Below are 26,543 nucleotides of genomic sequence, written 5' to 3'. Positions count from 1 at the left end.
TTCTCCCTATGCACAAATATCTTTCATATTCCATGCAGAATTAACCTCTGAATTTAAAGTCACAAGCCTTGGGATCCACCCCTCACATTCCACAATTGAAGGTAAAGAAGGTAAAGGCTTGCAAAGGCTTGCAGAATTTCTCAGGGTACAAAAAAACAAAAACAAACAAAAAAAAAAGTGTTAGGATGAGCTAATTCCAAAAGGCCTTTCCTTCTTTTTCTGGGGAGTAAATGATACTAAAGTAACATGATAACCAGCATCAGGACTAACCCTGCGAGCTCCAGAACCCAGACAAAACCTGGCAAAGAGCCAGTGCTGTCAGAGACTGAATGGGACATGAAAAGTCCCTCCAGCCTCAGGTGATGGGCACTGCTGCTGAAAGCACATCTTCCACCTGTTTTAGCCCCAGAGGAAGAAAGCAGACTACACACAGATGTTATCATTCATCTACTACAAACTTCCTCATCAGACACCACCTCCTCCTCCCAAACCTTTCATTCTTTTCCAAAAGCATTATCAGCTGCTTTGGGCAGAGCAGTACCTAGAGTGTTATCATCAGACATCTTTTTCTCTACAACAGGAATTTCCACTCCTGGCTGCTCTGGGAGGTGCAGCAGCCCTGAACCCCCTCCCCAGGCTTGGGAGAGGCCCTGTGGTTCGATGGCTCCAGGGCACAGGCCTGGGAAGTGCTGGGTGGAAGAGCTGGCGATGATGCCAGGCAGAGATCCCCCTCCCCTCCATCCAGAGCTCACCCACACCCCTGCAGCACAAACCTGGCACCTCCTGAGGCTCAGCACTGCTCTCACATGGTGCTCAGAGTGGTGCTTTTACCCAGACAAGTTTTGCAGAGGGAGGTGACAGGCACAAGTGATAAATTGCCAGGAAAATCCATTTTAACCACTTTAACAGCAGGATGATCTTGGCACCCTGGTGAAGCAGCACCAACAGCCCTTTAGTACCAAATACAGCACAAGCACACGTGGTTGTAAAATACACCCTATGCCCTGCTGTCCCCTGTAGGATGCTCAGAGGAAGCAAATATCCCATTTCCTCCTTATTCTCTACAGTTAATTCTGTAAAACAATCTGAGTACTTCTTCCAGCAGGGTGAACAGGCTGCTGCAGGAACATCCCAGCAGCACAGGCATGGTACCTCCTGTGTCAGACCCACCAGTATGTTCTACATGGGAATGACTGGAGCTCATACCTTGGCTCCATCTCCTCCTCCTGATTTCAAGACTAATCCTGTGAGAAAGGAACCAGGATCTACATTTTTGCAAATAGCTTATTGGCCATTTCCTCTTGACTCCTGGTAATTCTGCACAGCCCCACTTTGCAGCCTGAGGATACAAACCCATGTGGGTAAAGGAAGCTCATACCTAAAATCTGGGGGTGTGAAGGCCAGACTCCAGTGCTCTGCAGCTGGACAACACAACTAGGTCAGACTGTAGTTTCTGACCTTCCTCCTCTACTCTGCTTACTCCTACCTCCCTGCTGTGCACTGAAGGCACTTACCTGCTCCACCACTGAGTAAAGTATGCCCACTGTTGTTTAAGATTAGCTGTTACAACACACCTGGCTAGGCCAACACACCACAGTTAATCAGGGATTCCAAGTATCCAAGATTTAAAAGGCTGGACTGCAACTTGGAAATTGCTGACATATTTAAAAAAAAAAAATTAAATGCAACTTCTGGCACCTCAAAGCAGAGGTTTGAGCCTGCAACCTTCGTAAGGCATATCTCTAAAAGACTCATCATACAGGAGTTATGTTGGTAAACTCTCAGGAGGCAAGTCCCAGGCTGCATCCTCCCACCCTGGGCAGCCACATCTATCCCTGCACTTCCACAACTGAGAGAACAGAACACATCTCCCAAGCTTATCCTCATGTTTCTGCACAAGTAAGGGCAAGGAATGACACCTCTTTCTTTGCTGATACAAAGAGCCATAAAAGCAAACACCTCTCTTCTCCCCAAGCCTGCAGCAGGACTGCACCCTCTCAGCACAACAATGGCCAGACTTGGAATCTCAGGTTACCTTTCACTCATCTGGACTCTCTGGGTGAGTTTCTAAGGGTGCAGTGCCAGGCAGTTCATTCCCTGGAGCATTTCCACCCTGCTGCTCCCCACTGAACACTGCTTGCTTTGGTCCCTCCTCTGCCTGCTCTCCCCAGCTCAGTCCCACCCATGGTTCTCTCACTCGACTGAGTTTTGTTGCGTTCTTTTTTTTTTTTTTTTTTTTTTTTTTCCTTCCACCACATTTTATTTTAGGAGGACAGGACTACAGAGCACCACCAGTATGCAAAAACAAAACCAAACAAGTACAGCTCTGCAGAGGAAGTGCCAGACACACAGTCTGGCACACAGCACACCCTGCCACTCTGTACTCCAACAGCAGAGCTGGAGACAACAACTGTTAAATCAAACTGGGAGTCTGACTCCTGGTGCCACTGAAATCCCACGCAGCTATGCTGGAGACAAGAGCAAAGATGACACACTCAAATGTATCTGAATAAACATTTGTATCTCAGCTGCTGCAAAGCCCAGGCTCCATTCAAGTATTATGGAGGAGTTTGGAGCAGGGAAAGGGATTTCTCAGACAGGGAGGTGTAGCTTGCCCCAACAAGCATGTGATGCTCTGACAGGGTGTAACTACTGAAAGACAAGATGTTAATGCACTGCTAACAGAACTTTCTGTCATTAAGCATCAAAGCTACGCACACTGGGTTAAAAAAAGAGGTTCAGGCTGAGAATGAGGAGGTTAAAATTAGTCTAAACACCATCTCCCCTGTGTTTAAAGTGGAAAGAACCAAGTCAGCAGCCAAGTTAACTCCAGACAGCAAGAAACCTTCAAAGTACTCCAAGACAGGGTTAAAGATGGATTTATACACACAGAGCAAAGACCCTTCTCCTCCCTTCCAAACCCACCTCACACCCACATGGCTTTGACCCACATCCTCCCTTGACTAGGGGTGGACAATCAAGAAATCTCCATCCCTAAACACCACTCATAGTGCGTCCAAAACCAACTCTCCAGTGTGCAGTACTAAAGCAGTGGTCACTAAAACCCTTAAAGATGAGCAAGGGTTGCACAGGAGAAGCAAGATCTTGTATCATCCCAGTAATCTCCAGTATGCACACACCCCTCCTTCTCTCCCCTCCCTTCACTGTCAGGCTGAGTGATGAAGCCCATGGTTTTCTCTCCTTCCCCAGTGATCATCAGGGATCATCTAAGGGATAAACTGAACAAGCCTTGACTCTGGTGTGTTTATCAGGTTCGTGCCATTACCTACAGAAACAGCTGGCCAAGTTTCCTGGTGTCTCCTGAATGCCCCAAACTAACACAACATAATTACATCTCAACTTCATTTCACCTTCTGATTCATGGAAACCCATCAATAGATGACTCCTCTCTCGTTTCCAGCAGATACTCACAGTGATTTTCTTGTAAGTGCAGTGAAGGCAAAAACACAGAAAAGGAGTTCTGCTGCTGCCAAGAGAGGCAGACTCACATGGTCAGCACTAGGAAATACTGACAGATAAGCACATAACTCTGCCAGATAATGCATCAGCCTCAAGGCTGCCAAGCAGACACCTCCTTGGAGCTTCCCATTTCTGCCTCCCATGTAAGCAAAATCAGGTGGGGCTGGAGAAGGGTTTAGGAAAGGTTACTTCTCCAAACTTTCTCTTCTACACAACAGTACAGACCAATCAGAAAAAGATGCAACTGATTTTCAAGGTGTTGGAGACAACAGCACAGTTAGAAGAAATTCTGTTGCCTTGGTTTAAAAATTTTTTTTTGAAAGCGAGGAGGATGAACCAAGTCCAGGCATTCAGAATCTGCATCAGCTACACAATACACACACATCTCTCCAACCCACTAACAAGGATGCTTACAATCAATGCCAGTTGTGCTTTAACTGCTAAAATGTTAGATTCTATGAGCTCTCTGCTAAGCTTTTTTGACAGTGGAGGAGAAACAAGTGATTTGAAACACTTGGTCTATTTTACCATAAAATTGAGTAATATGGTACCCATTAGAAGGATTCCTACTGCAGCACATCCCTGTGCAGTTCCCACGCTTCTCAGTTCTGCTCCATGTGCAGCTATCCTATGTGGTGTACTCGTGTTACTGAGAAAGTTTATTAAGATTTTGGTCATTTAAAATTTGTTTTTAGCCAGGCCCTGCTGTCATGCAGCATTCCTGCAAACAAAGACACTTCCCTGGTATTATGCACAAAAGGGAACTCGGTGTCTGGGGAGTTAAATATGGTTAAATTGCTGGATCTGCAATCCAGAGGGGCTTCCAGTTTGTTTTCTAAACACAGAACAGAAGTCTAAACTAAGAGAAAGTAGGGATGAAGTGTGAGAAGAAAGTAAGAAGCACTGTCCATGCCTTAGAGACAGCCTGGAGATCCTCCCAAGCTCCAGACACACATTTTTCCATCATTATCACCTTCAGAAACAAACACCACGATAAAGCATGTCAATGTTTAATCTTAAACATGCACACCCCTACTTTTTTTCCCCCCCTTTTGAGATTGAAGATATTTTACCTTTATAAGAACTGCTTTCTTTCCTGGTTGGACTCAGCCCCTTGCACAACAGCTACCAGATGTGTACATCTGCTTTCCATAACATCCAAGCAGGACTGTAAAGAAAGAAGGATGCAGGACCCGTGTTCCCATAACCTACACATTTAGCACTGCAATGCCTCCAGAGGAATTCTGACACACTAAACCCATCAGTGTGCTGTGATCTCAGCCCAAGGCTGCATTTCAGATGCCAGCCTCCTTCTGTGCCATGCCCAGTCCATAACGACTCTGCCTAGCTGCTCTCCTCTCCTTTCCTCCTGTTTTTCTAGACCCTTCTCCAGCTTTCCAACCTGAGTTTTCCTCCTGTTCTATAGCATCCTCCTACTATATCTATCACCCTCCACCCCTTCCTTATGTTAAACCCAAGCACAATGAGCATGACCAGCCAAAATCATTCCACAGGTTCTGACTACAAAGCAACAGCCTCTGCCATGTTCTCAGGGCCAGGGCAGGCTGACTGCAGTAAAAACACTCCCCAGAAATATCCACTGACTATTTTTATGACTTTCAGGTTTCCCTCTAAACTAGACAAAGTGGTCTCTGTCCCCAAATACTTCTAATGCCTCTCCAAGTGCTTCTAGGACTAGCTGGGAAAGGATGTCCAACTTCTGCTGATCTGTTTAACATACTATTTAAAAATAATTGAATATTCCAGGCATCTGTTTCCTAATCTTATCCTTCACTTCAAAGAGGGGAAAAACCAGCCAAATCATTTATTCATAAAGCTGGAACACCTGGCAACTGGTATTTCAGTAAAACTGCAATTTCATATCTCTAAAAGCACATAAATATAGTATTCCAGTGAGGTACTTATTTAAAACTCCAGCCAATTCTGGTCTGAAGATTCCCATTCACTTCAGGAGGGTCAAGATTTTGTCAACTTCACATCTTTTGTTGCTTGATTTTCCATAAGAATTTTCAGGATTGAAAGCCTTGAAAGCAATCTCTTTCTTGGGAAGTTCTTTGCAGACAGAAATGTTCTATGAGCTCTTTTATTTTGACACCACACAGCAATAATAACTAAGATGATGCAGTGTCTGTGTATGTGCTTTGTTTCTGCTTTCAAGTACACTGGGTTTGTTTTCAAGGCAACACAAGGTAAATGGATTTGTTTCTAAACCATCTCTCCCCTACACTGCGATCTGAAAAAAATAAAGGATTAATTGTATGAAAGAGATTTATATACAGGGAGATTAACCAGCCTATGGAACTCTCTTTCAAAGGAACTAAAGATAGCTCAGACATTAGCATGAGAAAAACTGTGGGGCTACATTTCTTACATATATTAAAGGGTTTTACATGTCCATCTCCCAGTGCAAAGGCATGGCCAGCCAGCAGAGGCTGCCCAGGCTGTGACCACTGGAACTGATCACTGCTGATCAGTAACTGCAATAATCAATCACCTGCATTCTCCGAGGTCAACAAGCAGCAGGTGAAATGGTTCTTTTGGCTCAATAACTCGACCACACCACCTCAACACACACCTAAAGGGTCTGAAAAAGTTCAGATTTGAACTTGAGGAGTGCAGCAGTGATCAGTCCCGTCCTGGCAGAGGAATGAAGGACCTGGCTGGTTTGGGCCTTCGTGCATTTGAGTTCTGGGGCATCTTGGCAAACACTCTGGGACAATAGTTTTTATAAAAGTTTGTTAAATTGACAGATAACCCGAGTAGAATTGTTTTCTTCTACCCCTTCAGCATCCCCCTTCTTCTGCACTGAAGTTTTGACAACTGCAGAAAATCTGAAGCTTTTGTCAGCTCTACATACAGCTGACCTACTGAGAGTTTAGGCTCTAAACAAAGAGGCCATCACATGGAAGTATTTCCTTTCCTGACACTGCCCTGTAAATAGTCTACACAGAAAACAAAGGACCAAAATTACAGTTTGCATGTATTCAATGTGCACTCTATGTTTTTCAAAAATTACTAGAATTCTGAAGGAATTATGGTTTAAAGGCTTGTTGCGTTGCTTTAAATAGCGAAAGAAAACAAAAATCCCTCCTTTCTCTAACCTATATCATTGAAGCACAGAACTGTTAACCATTGCTGAAAGCACTGGTGCATTATGACTTGGGGCAAGAGGAAGGCTTAATGCTTTGAAATGGCTGCAACCAAACAATAGCAGCTTTGCCTGAGGGTTTCCAGCATTACATTGGAGGCAAATTTCGCAGCCTGTTCAAAAAATAAGATATGCACGCTCCAAACTGGCCAAGGAATTGTTCCTACTAAACCCTGTCACTACTGGTGACATACACTAGATAAGGATGTAAGGATGTCCAGCGACCTATTTCCTGCCCTTGACTCTTGACTGAGCCATTCTCAGCAATTAGTTTTAAATATTGACCAATCTTGCAGCATATGGTATGTGCTGGTTTATCTGAAGCCTGATTACAAATGTGAAGGTGCCAAGCCCAAGCCTCCTATCATTCCTTCTTGTGATGATAGGGTGGTCTAAAAACCTTGATCTTTCTTTATCTCCCTTGCAGTGGTGTGTGCTCTGCAGCTGTCCTCGGCTGCTCAGAAACCCTTAAAGCAAAATTCAGCTGCTTTATGAAAGCTGTTGTCTGCAGGCAACTCTTCACAGTCACTCTGCAATCAGTTTCCGTGTTAAGCACAAAAACTGTTTGACTGTGATTATCTAGATTGAAATAAACACAACAGGAGTCAAAACATAGTATTAGCCCCTTAGAGAATTCACTATGTTATTCTGTATGTTTTGGTATACAATCCAAGAGGAAAGGTCTGAAATGTGATTTAACCACGTGGTTCTCACAGCAAACCAACTCAAGAAGAGCTGTAACTTCTATTGTCACACAAAACACACAATGCCTTTCCTTCTCCATGGCACCCTTGGAAGGGGTGAGCAAAGCTGGCTCCTGTCCTGGTGTGCCACTCCTCTGGGCTGGCTGTGCCACCCAGCTCAGACCTCAGACAGGCAGAGCCTGGTGCTGCTCTGAGCTGGACCTGTCACCTGAAACCAGCACAGACTGGAAGGGGCACTGGGCAGCACCAGCACAGTGCAGGAGCCAAGTGAGCAGGAAGGATCTCAGCTCCTCTCACCCATGGACCTGGACTGGCTCCAACCACTAACTCAAATATATTCCCAATAAGAACGAGAATCTACACAGAAAAGTCAAAAAATTAGTGGCCTGAGCATGGTCTCATTGTTAAGTCAGGCACATCCAGTCAGATGAATAAAGTCAACAGCCCCTTCAGCTTTGTTCCTCTGGACAGTACAGCCAGGCCAGGCTTACAGGAACTAGTGCCACCCTCTTGGGGATGCCACCTGACAACCTCAGGACCCAGAAATCATTTAACACAGATTATAGCTCCTCTTCTACTGGTTTTCCCAGGCTGGCCTGTGCAACAGCACATCTAAATAAAAGTGTTCTCTGAACCCTGGGATCGAACAGCTCTGCATGACAGCCAGGGCACACTGCTGTCCAAGGCTCAGTGATCACCAAGGCCATGGTAGCCAGTCCCAGAAGACACAGGAGTGCAGGGTGCTAATTCAGAGCTACCTTCCTGTGCCCAAAATCACACATCAGCCCACTCTCAGGAGTACAACCAAGGTTTCCTTGGTTTCCAAACAGCCACGACTCCCCCCTCCCTTTTTGCTACTCTTCATATTCATGTAACTGCTGTAGCACAGCATCCTGGAAGGGAAAAAAAAGCAAACAAAAGACATTATAGCCAATTTGTATGGAAAATCAATTAAGTTCAGACATCTCATTAACCTTCTAACCTGCTTATCCCCCAGCTTTAATTTACACTACTGCTTGCAAATGGATTTGACACATTGGCCCACCACTTCCCTGGGAAGGTGCAACAGGCACGAAGAGAGTTCTTGGATCCCAGAATACTCCATTTATCCAGGTCCTTCCCTCCCTCCTCCCTGGCATTCACTCAATGCTAAGAAGCATTGGAGGAAGAAAATAGGATACAGAAAATATGCAAGAGCCCTTTCAGAATCATGTGAGCCCTGCAGTGGGCCTCCTTTTTTTACCTTCTGTTGCTTTAATTACCAGAAACTGTGAGCAGAATTGCCTAAACCAAGAATGCCCAACCATGGCCACATCAGCAGAGTCCCACAGTGGTGGCAAAGCCACACTCACGGGAGTCTTCTCACACCACACTTCACTTCCACACTGTCACAAGACTGAGCCAGGTAACACACATTGAAAAATCACTCATAGGTGGTGCGTGGAGTTCTGTTTTTTTATGTTATAGCACAAAGTCTAGGAAAGAGCCACGATTTCTGTAGCTGAGATGCATTTGCAACCTTTACTCTGGGGATCTCTACAGTAATTCCATCTCACTGCCCAGAAAACACCCAGCTTCAGAGAGCACAACCCCAGCATTCCCACAGGAAACCACAGAAAAATGGTCACCTGCATCTAAAACCTCAGTAATTCGTTCAGTCCTGCCATGTTTTCATAATTATGGAATTCCAGGGCTTGTTAACACACTGAAAGGTTTCTGTACAATCTCTTTTGACTAAGATGACATGCATATTTCTAATGGACTGAGGAGCAAACTCTTAAAAGGGTTTTCACATGTTCAGTACAGCAGAATCAAACTAAAAGGATCAAGTCTGATGTGGCTGCACCCATTCAAGTCCAAGGGAATCAGCAAGATGAGTCTCCCTGTACAACAGACCAATGCTTGAAATCCATGCTGTTGCAGGAAAGATAAATCTTTCCAAGGCAACTTCTTGGTAACTTCTGCAAATAAGCTCCTCAAATGGAGGAAAAGGGGGAGCTTCAAGAAAGCAATTTTTAAAAAGCAGAGAACACAAGTGAAAATATATACATTTTTCTAGACATATGTTCTTGCCTCTGTATGAGGCAGGCATTACTAAAGCACTGCAGTCTTCCCCAGCCTGCAGACACAACTCTCCAGCCAGTGCCCCTGCGGCTGCTCAAAGATTTCCCAAGTTATAGCCAAGTAAAAATTGATTAAAGCCTTGACTACTTCACTGCAGCTATTGGGAATCCAGCAAAAGTTGCAAGAATGAGCTCAGCTGCTCTTTGCTTCCCATTAGGCTAAACTCTAAATAAAGTCAGTGCTTAAAGAACACAATCCCCTAAAGGAAAAATCAACAGCCCCCCTGGCAGCAGCTGTGCTCTGCCCTGTTCCAGCAGAGACACAAATACTTTCATATGGATCTGTGTCTGAAAACCAACACAGCACAGAAGGGGAGGGCTGGACCCTTTTGGAGACATTGCTCTAACAAGCTCCTAACCTGCTCTCTCCCTGGATCTCACCCTCTGGCACTCTCAAGCTTGTTTCCAGGAGCGATGTGTTCAACACTAACAGTTTTCAACTGCATTCAGCAAAGGCTGTGCTCATTTAGCCAAGGACCCACCTAATCCCATCTATATATATATATATATTAAAAAAAAAAAAAAAAGGCAGCAGTGAGGTCAAAGGTAAAGAATGACCTTATTCTATATCATAGCAATGATAGGTTAGAAAGCCCAGTCTGAACACACCCAGTGCTCAGTGTAATTGAAACTGGTATCAAGCGCCAGGCAGCCGGAAATCTCATCCTTGTTATGCAGCAGGTCCTAAGTGAAGTTAATTTCAATTTAGTTTAAACCCATGGAATGGAAGTCAAATTTAAACACTCAAGGGAAAAAAAAAAAAAAAAAAAAAAAAAAAAAGGAGCATTTTCTCAAAATAGGTAGATCTGGACTTAAAAATGCCACAGGGGAGAGGGAAGATGCCTGTCAGGGTATCAGGTCTGCAGAGAACCCGCGTTAAGGACGGGCGGAAGAAGGAGGCGAGAGGAAACACACGGAGAACAATACTGGGAAAGGGGCTATTCTGGGCAAGAGGGAGAATGCGAGGCCAAGCCGGGCAGGGAAACAAGTGTAACAAAGGCAGAGGAAGGGCTTCCTCGCTCCGCAGGCAGAGATTTCTGTCCGACTGCCTGCCCACATCCCTGACGGACCCTGTGCCGGGGCTGAGCCCAGCGCTGCTCGACTCCTTTCTCCAGAGGAATGAAGGGGCAGATGCCCAGACCTGTGTGTCTGCGCTGCCTGGCACAGTGAAAGATGCTGGGGATGCTCTCAGCCCCCACAGCCCGGTGCTGGTCATCGCCCCAGCGAGAGCAGCTCCCGTCGGCGATTCTCAGCCCATCACAGCATCCCATTGGGAATTTCACCCTCCCCGAGAGACTCCGGCTTGGCTTTCCCTGGCGGTCCCGAGCTCCTCCAGACCCCGCACTTGAAGCGGGCGGTCCGCACGGGGATGTGCCCGCTCGCACTGCCACGGCGGGGGGACCCTGGGCATCGCTCCCCATCCATCCATTCATCCATCCATCCATCACCCGCCGGACCCGCATCCCGCTCGGAGAACAAAGCACGGCCCTTCCCCGGCCGGCCTTACCTTGGCGGGGGCTCCGCGGTGCGGGCAGCCCGGGAGGGGGCTGCCGGCCGAGCCCAGCCCGGCCCCGCCGCCGCCTCTCCCCCGCGCATCCACCCGCGGCGGCCCCGGCCGCGGCTCCGCAGCGCCCGCCCGGCGGGGCAGGGCTTAGCGCCGGCCCCGCTGCCCCCCGAGCAGGGGGAGGGCGAGGGCAGCTCCGCCCCGGCCGCGGGGGGACCCGGGCAGCGGCAGCCGCTCCCCGCCTGGGTGTCCCCGTGCCCCCCGCTCTCACCCCTCGGAGCGCCGCAGCCGCCTCCCCGCGCTGCGCAGGGGACGAGGCAACTTAGAGCATCCCGGTCCTCAACTTCAGCAGGAGCCCGCGCGGGGAGGGATGGCCCGGCCCCGCTCCCCACAAACACGAGTGGTCACCAGCGGCAATTCCCCGGGAAAGCTCCCCCTGAGCCGCCGTGGATCCTCCCCTGCCTTTGTTTTGCTCCCGAGCTCAAGCCACAATACCGACACAAGCCGTGTGTCATGTCCTCCGAGGTGATGGATGGTGATTTCTCCAGGGCAATGCTAAAGGGCTGGATTTGCCTAAACCCAGCTACCTCTGTTCATAAGGAGCCTTTGTCATCCTCGCGATGTGAAGCAGAACAATAAGATGTGCTCAGGAGTACCCATGCTGGTATGTTACAAACGGGCTCCTAATTACCATATTGAAATGAGCTGCCTAAAGTAATGAATCGCAGCCTGGCTATTGTTTGGGGGGTGTCAGATCAACTGGAGGTGCTGGCAAGCGGTGCTATAAACCAGGCTCGCCGTCGGCAATAAACAGCAGCATAGTGAGTTCTGTATATGCCACAAAACAAATCACTGCAGCTAAAACAGCATTTGTGTGGCGAAGAAATTCACTCTAGCATTTTGCAATGAATGAGTATTCTACTATTCTAGGAGAAATCACACAAGTCTTTGTTCATTCATTTGACCAAAATTAAGAGGCTTACAATAGCCTCCTAGGAAAATGAGGTTTTTTTTTTTTTAATGGCAATTGAATTATAGCAAATAATGGTTATTAGCCCCAGAAACACAGGGTCTTCCTATTTATCACATCTACAGACTGCAGAGCCAGACTACCTGGTGCTTTTCTGAAAGCAGAGCAATAAACACAGCTTGACTCTCAAACATATTTTGCATTCATCTCCATCTCCGCTGCACAGCATTCCCTGGCTGTGTCTCACCCATGCCATTTTACAGCAATGATCTCTTCGTGCTCTCCTGGTACTTGCTGCATCAATCATGCTAATGATGCTCATTCTCTTGCCTCTCCTCCCTCATCACTGCTTGCACCCCAGGGCCCCAGTGCCTGGTTTTTGCTGCCATCTGAGTTTCCTGGCGTTTTCCTTTCCTTGAGCTCCTCTGGGGTTGTGGTTTGGGCACTGAGAAGTGTTCCCAGGTATTTCCCACTGCCAGGAAGGTGACAACGTTTGCCTCTTCTGCTCCAAACGGGCACAGGCCAAGAGCAATGCAAGAACAGCTTTAGGTCATCAGGCATTGTACATCACCACCCATAGCTTTCTCCTGTATTTTCCGCATATTGCAACTTCCTTCTGCCTGTTTTACTTCAAGTTTCCTGCACATTCATGTGATAGATAGTTTTTCTCCCTAGAAATACCTAACATATTTTAGTTATGTATACCTCTGTACCAGTAGTCTCATCCCTGTCTGATTTCCAGATACCATCAACCACCAGCTCCCAGTGGGCTCTGTACTGCAGAAGATGAACAATTACTATGCAATATCTCTAAAAAGATTGTTCTATATCACAAGAAATCACTGCCTACTACTTCAGCCATCCCCTCCTTCCTGCATCCCATACTTCATTAGGGGAAATTACACTGACAAATATTTTGATGTGATGTATGCGTCCATTTGCCCTCCACAAATAATCCTAAATCAAAATCTAGAGCAGAGGAGCAAGCTTCCTCTGAGCAGAAAAGGTCAGCCAATATTTATAGAGGCTGAAATAAACACTCTTTATCTGGTTTATAGCTGTATTATAATAAAATCAAGAGCATGTAGAAAATACTGCTGCTGCACCTGAACAAAGTACGTGTAGAAAATGAGTGATAGCAGCGCACAACAGCACAGAAGACCTTCCAGTGTGATTGATGAAGGAATGCAGGGCAAAATTCTCCAGCTGAGTAACCTCTGCTGGCATTGCACTTGACCCTGAGACACCAAGCCACACCAGGACCTCGCTGTGGGAGGTGTCTGACAAACCTACAACAGCTCTTCCCCTCAGGAGCAGAGAGCCAGAGACATGAAGGACAGAGAGAGAAACCTGCAGATGTGGTTTGCTCAGAGTTTCACAGCAAGGCACAAAGAATTTCTTCTACTCTCAACCAAACTAGCTCAGACTACAGCTCCCAACAGATGCCTCAGGTTTGGTGAGAAATTCCACTTCTGGTCCGTAATGGGGAGCAGAACTCAAAGACTCAACAACAAAGTCCTTTTGCCTTCTTTGTCCAACAGCTATTTACAGAGTTCAAAACTCCAGGGACTGAACACTTTGCAGCACAATTAGTCAACACATGTACATATCTGTTTCCTGAGGGTTTGCAGTCTGAAACAGAATCCCTGCGTTCCTAGCCCTGAAACATTATTTTTCTGGATATCAACTTTAGAGTAAATCTCTAAAGGCTATGGACATGAGTCAGATTGGGGAAAATGGCTGAATTTATTCTACCTTCCTTATGTGAAAGGCAGACCCAGCTCTGACCATACCTCTTTCCAAAATCCCTTTACAGCAAGGAAAGAATATTAATGTTTTAAAAGGTACTTTGCCTCTCTGCTGAGATCTTCCACTGCTGCTAATCTGTACAAACTGCCAGAGTGGGTATCATTTATTATTTAGGATGAACAGTGCAATGCCAGGCTAAATGAACAGCTAGTCCAACCCATCACAGCTTTCTTCTGGGAGACCCCAGTAAAGACAAGCTGTTTATGTAGCTTGGCACTGACACACACAGATCCTGAAGTGATGAATCACTTGAGGAATGGTGAGGCACAAACTTGCTGTATTTCACGGCCTCTGCACAGCCAGCGTTCAGCCAGCAGATGCTAACAGCAGGTACCCAGTTTTTGGGGGATATAGGTGGAAGAATTGCTGTCTTGCTGACACAAAAAAATCATCTTTCAGGTTCCTCTGGAGCTGGAAAAAGATGAAAATCACTCCAGCAATAAACCACTTTCCATGACTAGAGGTCCCTCTTTGCAGCTCAACTGAAAAACCAGAATATACTCACAGACCAAATCATCCTGCTTAGCTCCAAATGCTTTTACTGCTGATCTCAGCTAAGTTGGCTGATTTTATCCTAACACCAAGATGAGCACTCACATGCTCAGCTGGAGCTGCACACCTGAGGTGGAGCACAAACCTCCAGAAGAGAATGAGAGCAAACAGCTTGGATGGGATATGGGATCCAAGTGGTGGCATTTCAAATACGTTCATAAACCTTTACAGTATGGGCACAAAATATGTTAGAAACAACTCAAAGCTGACTGTGGTCAGCTCCAAATTCCCACAGCCATCTCATAGGAGCTCCAGGAATGCCACAAGCCACCTGTTGTATTACAAATCTAAACCAGAATGTGAAGATCCTAAAAGATCCTGCTCAATCCTAGTACAAATCCGGATGCTCTCAGCTAAGATGTTTGTCCAGTTATAAGGTTTTTCCCCCCCTGCCTTTCAGAACAGTTCTGCTGAGCTGGTCAGCAAAGTCCTAGTTCCACACATTTCACTTGTGCAAACTGATTTCCCATTTTCCTGCCCCACAGGACTGGAGTAAGAGGCTGTACAGAGCCTTCAGGTGGCTGTGCAGAGCTCAGTGAGGATGACTGCCTGGTCACTCCTGAGCATAGGCCTTCTCCATAACAAAAGGAGATTAAAAGAAAGGAGGAAGGATGGGAGGGGATTTCCTCTGCCTCTCCAAAATATCCTTTGGTCTGTTCCTCATCAAGACCTTCTGCAAGCAGAATCTATTTGTGGGGTGTGATGTGGTTTAAGTGAACATCGTAGGAGACAAGGGGTTGCTGGCTTTTCTCTGTTTTCAGATTCATATCACTGAGTAGTCACATTTGTGTATTTTTAGAACAGGAAATGAGGTAAATAAAATGCAGAAAGATAGAGTAAAATGATGTCATTTACCTTAACTGCCAAAGCACACAAAGTGGTATTATAAAAATACACCAGCAGCTCCAAGTCCTGAGAAGCTCTTTGTAAAGCCAACTTCAGATGTCATGATTCAAGTCCAAGGTCCAAATTCAGCAAACACATTTGTTAGATGCTTAATCTCAGCTTTCTCTGGGGCACCAGTGCACTCCTGATATTTGCACCAGCCAGGTTTACAGAGCCTGGCACAGCTGAAGTGTCTTGCTCTATGTCTGCACCATTATATAACTCCTGCTCTGTTTTCAGGTGTAGGTTTTTGCATATTGTCCACAATAATGAACCACATTTTCCTGATTGTTTCCTTTTGGTGCTTTAAAAAACTCCTTGGCCAAGCTCACATATATTAAATTATTATAAACTCAATATATTAAGTTGTTTTTTGAGTTAACCTTTGTCTTAAATTTACATACATTGATGTCATTCTAAGGTATTAAACTACATAAAGACATTACTTAAACATGGGAAAAAATAGGATTGCTAATTATGTCCAACAGTAAGCCTCTTAAATATTGCTGCACAATCTTTATTTTTCATTTAAATGTGGCTCTGTTCGCAGATATTCTTCTCAAATACTATAAAGGCAATTAGAATTGGTAATGACTGTAAATACCATTAGTCCTGGTAATTTGCTCTCTCCTACAAGTCTGACACACCCGAGGTCCCACTGCCAGCTTTAGTCTCCCATGTTACAGAGAGACTTGTGATGGTCTTTTCTGGCCTTCACTCAACTTTACGGGCTTAAAATTAAGGACCTAAAATTTCAAGACCAGGCTGGATGGAGCTCTGAGCATCGTGGCCTAGAGAAAAATGTCCCTGCCCAGGGCAGGGGATGGAATGAGTGGATCTTTCATCTCCCTTCCAACCAAACCTTTCTATGATTCTATGAAAATTAGCTAAATGAGCCTGAGATTTACCCATGCCATCACCCTGCACCTCTTCCATAACTTATTCCATATCCTATTTCCATATCCTATTCCCCATTTTGTCTGTTTGTATTGCAAATGAGATCCTGTCTCCTACACACAGAACTGAGAATAGCTGAGCTCAGAGACTGCAGATAAGCTCTGCAGAAGGAGACAAAAATTTTTACAAAGTTTAGATTTCTAGGCTCCTAATTTTTCCAGTGTTTCTCAACAGAAGGCAGTTGGACAAAAAGGACAAGAAGCACAGCCAGGTCCTACACAGGCTCTCAGAAACCTTTACCCCATGTTCAATAGTAATACCCTCATTGGAGGCATGGGTGTTGCTCCTGTTATCACTAAAACTGTTCTGACAAAAATGATGCTTATTCTGATGGCTGACAGCACAATCTGCTGGGCTTTTCTTGCATTTCTCCCACTTCATTATTCAGCAATCCTATTCCTGTTTCCATAGAATTAAAGGCAGGTTACCAAAGGGAAAGAAACTCAAATTTTCTCATTACAGCCCTTCAGTCCAGCCACGCTGCACTCCCCCCACCACGGTGTGGCATCCAGCAGTTTCTGAGATTCTGCTTCTGAGCATTCCTCTGCAGCTCTGTGTACTTACTTCCAAATGGTAGAAAGATTTTACACTGATATTCCTGATAAACCTGTGCATTCAGAATGTTTTGAAATATTCATTAGTTTTTTTAAAGATAGACTTAAAAAAACAATTATCCAATTTGTTCCATATCCAGTTTAAAATCTGGCCTTCTAGAGAGATCATCATGTATTAAAAAAAACCACCACTCATTGTCTCCTCAGGAGATCCAGAAGCACATTACTAACATTATCCATTAGTATTAGCTGCTTCTCTTATTTTTTATAAATGGAAATAGCCAAGGGTAAGAAAGGGGAACAGTCTGATGAGCCAGAAATCTGCACTCCTGAATCCCACTCCTCCTCCTCACAAATCCATCCTCCCACACAGATCTCCTCTCTGTGTCTCCAGCCCAAAATACCTCCAGGACTTCACTTAGTTTGCTTTTCAGTCCTTGCTAAGCTTCATATTGTGAACATCACCAGAGACCCAAACATCAATCACCCTCACCATGGACCACAGCAGTAGAGGAGGCTCATAAAAGGTGAGTCTGCTGGGCTCTTCCATCAGTCCTGAAGCACTGCTGTGCTGGAGGCTCAGCTCCCAAGGATGGGCAGGGCAGGATGCAAGGACAGCCACTACACACAGGCCAGAGCTGGTTCTGGGATGCAGGGCAGAAAGGCTGCTTGCAAAATGCTGTTTATGCCCTCAGCACTTCACCTCTTAGCTTCTCTTCCTACAGAATATTTTAAAATGTGCACAGGCCTGTTCTCCACCACTTTATTGCCCTGTGATCTTGTTTGATCACTAGGGAAGGGCTGTCAGGTTTTTTCTTGATGCTTCAAGAAAATAATTGTTTTACCCTTATATAGGCTTTCATATATCAGAGACAGAACTTAAGGCTTCTATAGAAGGGACATTTGAACTTCTATCTCCAGGCACATTTGCCAGCTATAAACCAGAAGCACAGCCACTCTGCTGGGTGTCAGACACATCTTGATGGCTACATGGATGGTTTATGTGAGGGCTTTTGTTTTGCTTTTCCACCAGCCAGTCTAGGAAGACACATTAAAATGGAAAACAGCATAACACTAGAGGCATTTAACCAGCTAAAAATATTATCAGAGGTCAATGGACATAATTCTGACAAACAGAGTCCTGCTTGTTGGATCCTGTTTATTTGATCATAAGAGCTGAAACTGCTCCAAAGGGTTTTGTTATGGTGGTGTCAAGGAGAAATAGTGACATTGAGCCCATGAGATTTGCTCTGTCTCTTCAGTAATGCAACCCAGCTCATACTGTGACCCACTGAAAATGAACTTGCTGACCTTCCATCAGCTCTCCCAGCCTCCAGAGTGCTCTTCAGGGGTACTCTGAAATGACTTCTGGTGAATGAGTGAACTGTACAATTACACCCACACAGAGTCTCAGCCTCTCCACATATCGAGGCACAGAACCTACAGACATGTCCATCATGCAGCTCAGCTGTGATTCTATGACTCTGACGTGTAGCTCCATGAAGATAAAGCCATACATTCAATGTAAAAAAACCCAGTAAAAATTACTATGGTAAAGCTCCCATAACCCCCCCCCAAAAAAAAAAAAAACACAGTAAAAATTACTATACTAAAGCTCCCATATGCCACAGTTCAGTAGCATGTTTAGCCTCTGATTCAAATCCCACCCAACCTCAACAAAAAAACAAGGCTTGCCAAAGAAGCTGAGCTCCTTGATGTCTCCAGACACTGCATCAGGAAGACACAGTCAAAATTTCATTTCTGCACTGCAGTGGTGGCAAAAACACTGCACAGAGGCTGAAGAATGAGGGAAGTGTTTGCCATGGAAGAACATGGTACAGGTGATCTTACCTTCGGCAAAGAGAGCATCAGGGAGCAGAGAGGGCCAGCAGGTCCCTAAGGATGGTGCAGAGCATCACACCACAGGAGCAGGGATCCTGCCAGCCAAGGCTCTGCCCTCGGGTACCTGAGCAAGGCAGGGCCATAGCTGGAGCTCAGGAAGCCAATTCACATAGGATATGGAATCATGGTCAAACAAGGAGTTGGTTCCCTGTGGCAGACTCCAGGCACAGCTTTGCTCCTCCAGCATGGTTAAAGAGAAAAGCTGAACGCTCCTGGCTGAGTTTAAATGGGCAGGCCCATGGGAAAGGGTGGGGCACTGGGTGGGATTGCTTGAGGAGGTACAGGCTAATCAGGACCCTGCCAGAGACTCTTTAAACCAGTTCTGTGTCACTTCCTACGAGCATTTTAAAGCTTATTCCACAGCAGGAATAAAGTCTGCACTTTCTGCAAATATTCATCTCCACTTTCTCCAAATATTCATCTCCACACATGATAGTGTAGGCATCCCCAGGTCCAGCAGGTTGACAGAAGAGGTCAGAACAGTGCTTGGCAGGGGGAATTCAGACAATACAGAAGGTGTCTGTGTATGAGAAAGGCAGGGGAACTGGAGACTGCATCAGGCAAAAACCTTAAAGCCAGCTCTGATTCTTAACCTCTGACTTGAGGGCACTGTAAGTGCTTCAGAGAGCTGGGAAGCATTGCAGTGAGGCCACTTGAGTCAGTCAGCCTTCTTTTCTTCTCTTCCTGCAACTGAGAATAGTGCTTAAAGCCAGAGGAAAGTTTTGTTGTTTTCTGGCCTGTGCAAGTTAGCACAGAAGACTGGTTTTGATAGATTTTTATGTCTAGAGGAAAGCTGCATTTACACCTGTACACCTTATACTGTATAAACCAACAAAATCTGTGATTAGACCACAACATGTCAGGGCATCCAGAAAATATCCACAAACATTTGCCTCATTAAAACTTGAGTTACCTGGGCTCCTACACCTGTAAATTGTAAATTTTGTAAATCCCACCCTGCAGATTCAGAAAACTTTATCCACTACTGGTATAAAATTTGTCTGGGAAGGTACAGAAAGTACACAGGATCTCACAGCAGCAAGCCTTTAATTACACCTGGTAATCACCACAGTGATTAAATTGTCATCAGTTCTTTGCTGGTTCCTCTTTAACCTCCTTTATCTGCACCCATCGTGGAAGGAACCTGGATCAAAGGACTAAAAGTGAGGTGGTGACTCACTGTCCTTCATTTCAGGGGTACAGTTGTATTAAATCACCTTTAATTCTTAGGTGAACTTAACGTGTTACAGTTTAGAAAATGACAATTTCATGTGAAAGCATTAGAACACTTTGGGTTGTGTTTAGTGAATATCATCTTAGATCTAAATTTCCTGCTTTCTTAAGCCGTAAAAGGTTCCAAATCCAGTGTTCTTCACACAGAGCCATTTATTCAAATCTCTGACTAACCCTGCCACCTGTGTGCCACTTGGCTACTTTTTTCCCATTAATAATCGTTCACTCTCCAGATATGGAAATTGTTGTATCTTGATCTTAACTGCAACTTGATTTGTATTCACCAGAGCAAGTGGATAATCCACAGGAGCCTGTGTTTAAAAATTGCTGCTAAAATCAGGGCAGCCAATGCAGAGCAAGGGTAATCTCAGGGTGGGTTTCATCCATTGCCACAACAGCCCAGTTACAGAACATCCACTCCCACAGGAACCAACAGGCCAAGAGAGACATAAACAAACAAAACAAACACAATAAATTGGATACCCAGCCCACCAGCAGATTAAGTCAAGAAGGAGAATTAAGTTGTTTGGGTTCTCATTTAAAAATAAATAAATCAAGTCTCCCAGTCAATCTGCTTAATGTCTGATTGACATTAAGTAGATAAGCAGTGATTTAACCTTATGGGGTAGATTTCTTCCCATGATGCAGAGGTTGTGTCACACTTGGAAGATGACAAAGAGAGTTTTTAAATTTCCTGTCCTACCACAGGCCAGCTCTGTATTTGCTGGGAGATGGGGATGCTCCTTGTTTTTATGTTTCAGATGCTCCTGGGGCATTCTGACAGGGACCAGCAGAGTGGAAACAATGCTGTCAAATGGCACAGCAGTGCTGTAAATAATTCCATGCAGGGAAAGATCGCCTCATTTCAGGCAACACTGAAAGGTTTAATGTGGGATATATTAATCTGGTCATTCAGGATTTCCCATTCCTGGGAGCCACTCTCCACAGCTCCTTGTATTGCACACCCTCAGTGGCTCCAGGAGTGCCAGCAGAGCCCAGTGTGCCAAATGATCCAATGCCCCAACAGCCCTCAGGTTTTCTGCACGGTGTTTTATTGTGCTGATTTATCTCTCCATTTCTTACAGACTGATTGAGCTCAAATTGACTCACACAGCTGAGCTTCCCCAGCCACTTGCCAAGCAGTTCTGCAAGAGGTGATTTTTCATGTTGTGTTCAGATGTCAGTGCAGGGCCCTGCACCTGCTCCTGCCTTAACCCCTGGGTTCCAGGGGATGTCCACCCTTGATTCCTTCCAGGACTGGGCATCTCCTCTACCATCCCCTTGCCCTTCCACGCAAGATTAACCCATGCAGCACCCTGTTCTTATTAGTTTTGCCCTCTTAACTCTCCCCTCACTCCTGAAATAAATAAGTGCTAAGCCCAAACTGCAAAGTTTGGAATGGTTGTTATGGCCTTTGAGCATTTTGTTTCCTGGGGCACAATTTTCTAATTTTGTGACAGAAGGTGTTTTTTCAGTGCTGTTGACAGCTCTGTCCACAAAATCAAAGCACCTTAAATACGTTGTTAAGATTTTCCTTTGTTGACAGCTGATGGCCCACAATGCCAATATAAAGAGATCAGCACAATCCAGTTCAATCCATTAACTTATTAAAATCGTCTCTGGGGCAGATGTCAGGCAGGCCAGGCACCCTCAATGCCTGCTGAGGCAGCAGCCAGGACACTTGTGCCATCCAGCTGTGCTGAGACTGTTTTCAGATTGAAGCAGGTTGGTATTTCCATACCTTCCAAAGTTCAACCCAAACTAGTCAGACCAAAGCTGCTGATGTCCCTGCCTGTGCTGGGAACTTGTTGTCACCGAGCTGCAGCATCTCCCTCCTCCTGCACCAGCGCTGACACCAGCCCAGTGGCAGCAGGCTGAATCTTATGGCACAACCCCACTAAAAACATTGGAGTCAGGTTACCTGATAGCAGAGAAACATCTCTGTGTTTCTCCCACACCTCCTTGGAAATCATTCCTGCAGGAATCCCCAGTATGGCCTCTGCTCTGCGGCTATCTTTCCTCCACAGAGCAGTTTTTCATGGCATTGAGGAGCCCTCCTGCTCTCAGTATCCCCCAAGCTTTGCTGGCTGATGTAAACACCCTCCCACTTCCATCCTGCTTTCCTGGCTCAGCTGCCACTTTCCATCTTATCTTAAAGCCTTTTAATTCCAGTGTTATTCCCTCACTCTCTCCTGTAATTCATTTAGCACACAGCTGCAGAGATATGAGTCCCTGCTCTCCCCTCTCACTTGGCTCTGCAGATGGTAAAGGTGTTTTCCATCCTCACCTTTGTCACCAGGGAATGTCTCTGATTCATTGCCAGGTCACCTCTGCAGTCCCCCAGCGTCACCCCACTGCAGGCTGCTCACGAGCCAGCTCCTGAGAGGCTGTGGCTGCTAACACAGCACCTCGGGGTGCATCAGCTTGGGCTGGCTCAGAAGTGGTGATTTAGGAGCTGGCTGAAAAGATCTTCTACCCCTACACTGCAAAGGGAAGCAGGATGTTGGGGTAGGCTGTTGTTCCTCATCCCAAGGAGCCCTAAAAATCCTCTCTGTGCCATTTCTCATGGAGCAGGGATTGCCCCTGCAATTCCCAGCCCTCCAAACACCACACATTTGGGTCGCTGAGTTTCTAAACCTCATATGGCCTGTAAGTGACACCTAAACACTCCAGCCTGCACACATGAGGAATGCATGAAGTGACAGAGGACAAGGAGCTCTGGGGTGTGGAGAGCACAAGAAACAATGTGGACCTGCTTTGCTTTAAGAGGCAGTGGTGGAAAATCTGGGAGAGGGGAAAAGAAAAGATGATGTAAAAGGAGTTAATTTAGGCCTCATAGGAACAAAAGTGATAAAACATAGACTCATTTAGGACCAATAATTTGGAGAGGGACAGGAGTGTACATGCCTGCAGCATCACCTGGATTCCTTTGGAATGGTTAGGGTTCCATCAGGAAAACTGCAGCAGAAACCTGAGGTGTGCTCAGCCAGCAGAGCACAGGTCTGCTCCTGCCATCTGTGTATCCCCTCAGAAGGGCTCGGAATTTGAATTTCAAATGCCAAATGTCTACAGTGACTGGGTCACCAGGAAATTACCAAGCAAGAAACATTTGTGAAAATAATTTTGTAATGTTTTAACAATCACCATAACATTTGGGTAAGAACTCAACCTGTTGGCAGGCAATTTGCAGGTGGAAAGGGATGAATAAATTACTCCTGGCTAATTTTTTTTTTTCCCCAGACTATTTCACAGCTGTTAGCTGAAATTCCAAACCATTTATTTTTGTTTAACATCCTAACAAAAGAAATATAATTCAGACTTAATACCTCTAGGAAATGTGTCCTGTGATGAACCTCTTTTGCTGAAAATCATGTGATGTGTCTCAATCACCCAGTCTTTGAATGAGGAACTTTTGCTTCCTGGTATCTGCAAATATCAAGAGGAGAATTTACTCTGGATTTTGTGTTTCTAAACTTAGCAAATCAGGGATGAATTTCTTTTTCTCCAACAAAAAAAAAAAAAAAAAAAAAAAAAAAAAAAACAAAAAAAAAAAACACCAAACAAACCAAACCCTTTCTTTCTGTAAAAATTCAATTGTTTACAATGTCTTGAAGGCAGCAAAGCCACAATAAAGAGCAAGAAAGAAAGCAAGGCAAGTGTGGAAATTTCCATTATAGAGACAGGTTCCCTTGGACAGCCAAGGACATGATTTGTGGCCAGTTGAAAAAAAATACTTTGAGAGGCATCACAAAAGCTCTCATCTTGCATGCTTGAGGAGCTGAAATTGCCCCTTTCTCCTCCCTCTTCTCCGCACTGTACTTCATACAGTGTTTAATTTCAAAGGTCCTCCGGGGCCTGGCCTCTGGCACTGTGACTAAAATGAAATGTTCTGGCTGGGAGCTGGGGAGGGGGAGCTGGGAGGGCTGGGGAACAAAGCTCATGGGGAGAGGCTCCCAGGCTGTCACCGCCCGGCAGACAGCTAATTAACAGTAGACTTGAGCAATTAACAGCCGTGAAGCCAGACAGCATTGCCTGGGGAGCTCTAAGAAGCTCTGAGTGGGGTCTGTGGGTGCGCGACAAATGCTCATCCCAAATGATCGAACCTCGGTCTTACAGGGCAGAGCTGCTCCTGCCAGGATGCTCCTCACCAGCAAAGGCCAGGGTGGTTTTTGTAGACACCAAAGCTGGTAGAGATGGCACAAACCTGTGCTGACCTCCTCATGTTTTTTCTGTAAGGTCCCTGCACAGGTTTAGGAGGTAGAAATTCCTTCACTGATGCAAACAGGGAGTGGGTTTTGCTCGTGGCAAAGAGTAACACAGGAAAACCTGTGATTTCTCCCCAAAAGCCAGGCGTGCTTTATCAGTGACCACCTGAGCCTGTTGGTGGCTATCTCCCTTCCACACACCCAAGTGCCTCAGCAGATGGGGCTTTGAGTATTTGTGACTTTGATGGTGCAGTGCTTTAGTGAAAAATTTAAATAAATCAGAGCCCTGTAACACAGATGATGTTTCATTTTGATGCTCCATGATGTGAAGTTGTGTCATTAAAGCTTTATTCATCCAGATGGATGGAAGCTCTGTCCCTGGGAGGGCACCCAGCAGGTTCAGCACTCCATGAAACTGCTCATCCTCAAATCCCAGCACGGGGGCCGTGCTTTTCCTTTCGCTCTCCAGTAAGCAGAACAGGACTGTGATAAAGCCAGATTTGCTGCCTGATCACCTGGCATGACTAACAAGGGTGTATGGTTGGAGCAATTTATCCAGAGCTGAACAAGCTGAGAACCTCCTGGTTCACATCCCTGTCCTTGGCTGGCCGTGCTGGACAGCAGAGACACACAAGGTGTGTGTGCAGCATCCTCAGAGACAGACAGACTCCAAACCCACAGCTTTACCCTGCAGACTAGCTACAACATAGGGACAGCTTGTCAGTGTAGACAGTTCAGCTAGGGAAGGGAATGTTACCTTTAAAATTCCCTTGGGACTGACTAAAAATGCAGCCTTCCTCCAGAAATCTTCTTATATACATTTATCTCTTTGCCAGGGGCAGCAGAGCTCGGGGTGGGACTAAACATGCACTCTGCAAATCACACAGGGCTGCTGAGCTGTGGCACAGCCAGCAGGGCTGATAAAACAGACCCTGAAATCAGAAATCCACATTATCCCCATTGAAGTACAAATTGCTCTTTACATTCTCCATGATCATATAATGCAGAAAAGTTCATTTTCATTAGTTTGCAAATAGCTTGTAAGAGCAGACATTTCCCCTTGCATACTGAATACTTGGAATATTTGCATATTTAGGTAATGACAGTATTTTTTTATGCAGTAGCTTTGCTTGTGGTCATAAATCCGTAATGCACTTCAAGGCTGTATTGTCCCCCAAAATGTGATGTACTTCAGTTTTTCCAAGTTATGAGCATGCATCTGCAATTCATTAACTGAGCAACGCATTTTCCATTTCACAGTCACTATCTTTGTATGACCTCTTTGGTGTGATGACTCAAACATATTTCATAAATTATTAATGGAGATTACATTATTGAGAGAGGAGCTGTGTAATTAGTTGGAAGAGTGCTCAGAATTGGGGTTGTGGGGATCTTCTGAAATCAGAGAGGGAAGGCTGTCAGGAAGACTTCACAGGAGGAAGAAAAAAGCACAGGAAATTTAAACCCAGAACATTTTCAGATAACTCCTCTCACATTTTCAGACAAAAAAAAAAAAAAAAAAAAAAAAAAAAGGAAAAAAAAAAAAAAGCCTTGCTTGCAGCTCATAACTCTTTCTGTGAATTTCAGCTGTCAGATGCTTTAGAGACACAAACCTCCATCTCCCTGTGGCCCTCTACAGGAAATACAAGTTTTGAGGGAACTGGGACTTCCCTGTCCAGCACTGTGAAGATGCTCCCTGTGCATGGGTGCAAAGGTGGCACATGGACTGGCAGGTGAGCCTGAAGGACTGGCAGGTGAGCCTGAAGGACTGGCAGGTGAGCCTGAAGGACATGTACCCCAGTTTGGGATTAGCTGGTCCAGAAAGGACCTGCTGTCTCTGCCCTGGTGTCTGCAGTTTCAGAGTTATCTCAGTAGCTGATTTTCTTTCTTGCACTTTTCACTTTTCTTTCTTGCAGTTTTCATGCACTTTGCCTTGCCCAGCAGCCTTAAATGTCTCAGAGTAAACAGGTTTGCTGAGCCCATGCAGCCTCAGTTTTGTCTAAATCTAACCAGCGAGCTGTAACTCTTGAAGTAATAAACATTATTGGTGTTCTGATAAACGGGAGCAGTGTGGCAGAAAAATCTGTCCATTCTAATCCATGGAAGGGCTCAGCTTCAATCATATCTTATTACTTTCAGTGTATTCAATCTTCATCTCAAATCATTCAGTGGCAGTTTAATCAATATGTCAAAATCATGCACAATTCCTGCTGCTTAGGGAACAGCTTACATCAAAAGGGGTTTCTGGGCTGTGTTCTGGAATCAGGCAAATAATTAAATCAAAGAATGAGTGATAGAAACACTCCTTAAGGAACTTGATTGTTTTCTTTATTATTTATCTGCATTTCCTGGCCTAAACTTGAACATAACACTGAACTCCAAATAATCCTTCAAATCCTTTCCACACATTAATTCTGAAGGCATCACTGCAGTCCAGGTAAGTGCTACAGATATGTCTCAGAGCAGGTAATCAGAGCAGGGAGAATAGTCTGGTCA

General features: G+C 45.4%; 1 protein-coding gene across 1 annotated transcript in view; it reads right to left on the bottom strand.

The window, feature by feature from the left end:
* FRMD4B (FERM domain containing 4B) overlaps positions 1-11,063 on the bottom strand; it is a 124,788-nt gene extending 113,725 nt beyond the window's left edge. The window contains exon 1 of the mRNA XM_053954024.1: positions 10,984-11,063. The gene's annotated coding sequence lies outside the window, so the exon portion shown is untranslated. The remainder of the gene's footprint in view (positions 1-10,983) is intronic.
* Positions 11,064-26,543: the final 15,480 nt, after the last annotated feature.

This window comes from Vidua chalybeata, chromosome 12 (assembly GCF_026979565.1).
Source record: "Vidua chalybeata isolate OUT-0048 chromosome 12, bVidCha1 merged haplotype, whole genome shotgun sequence".
NCBI lineage: Eukaryota > Metazoa > Chordata > Aves > Passeriformes > Viduidae > Vidua > Vidua chalybeata.
The sequence above is the reverse complement of the archived record's forward strand: the minus strand, read 5'-3'. Positions and strand labels throughout refer to the sequence as shown.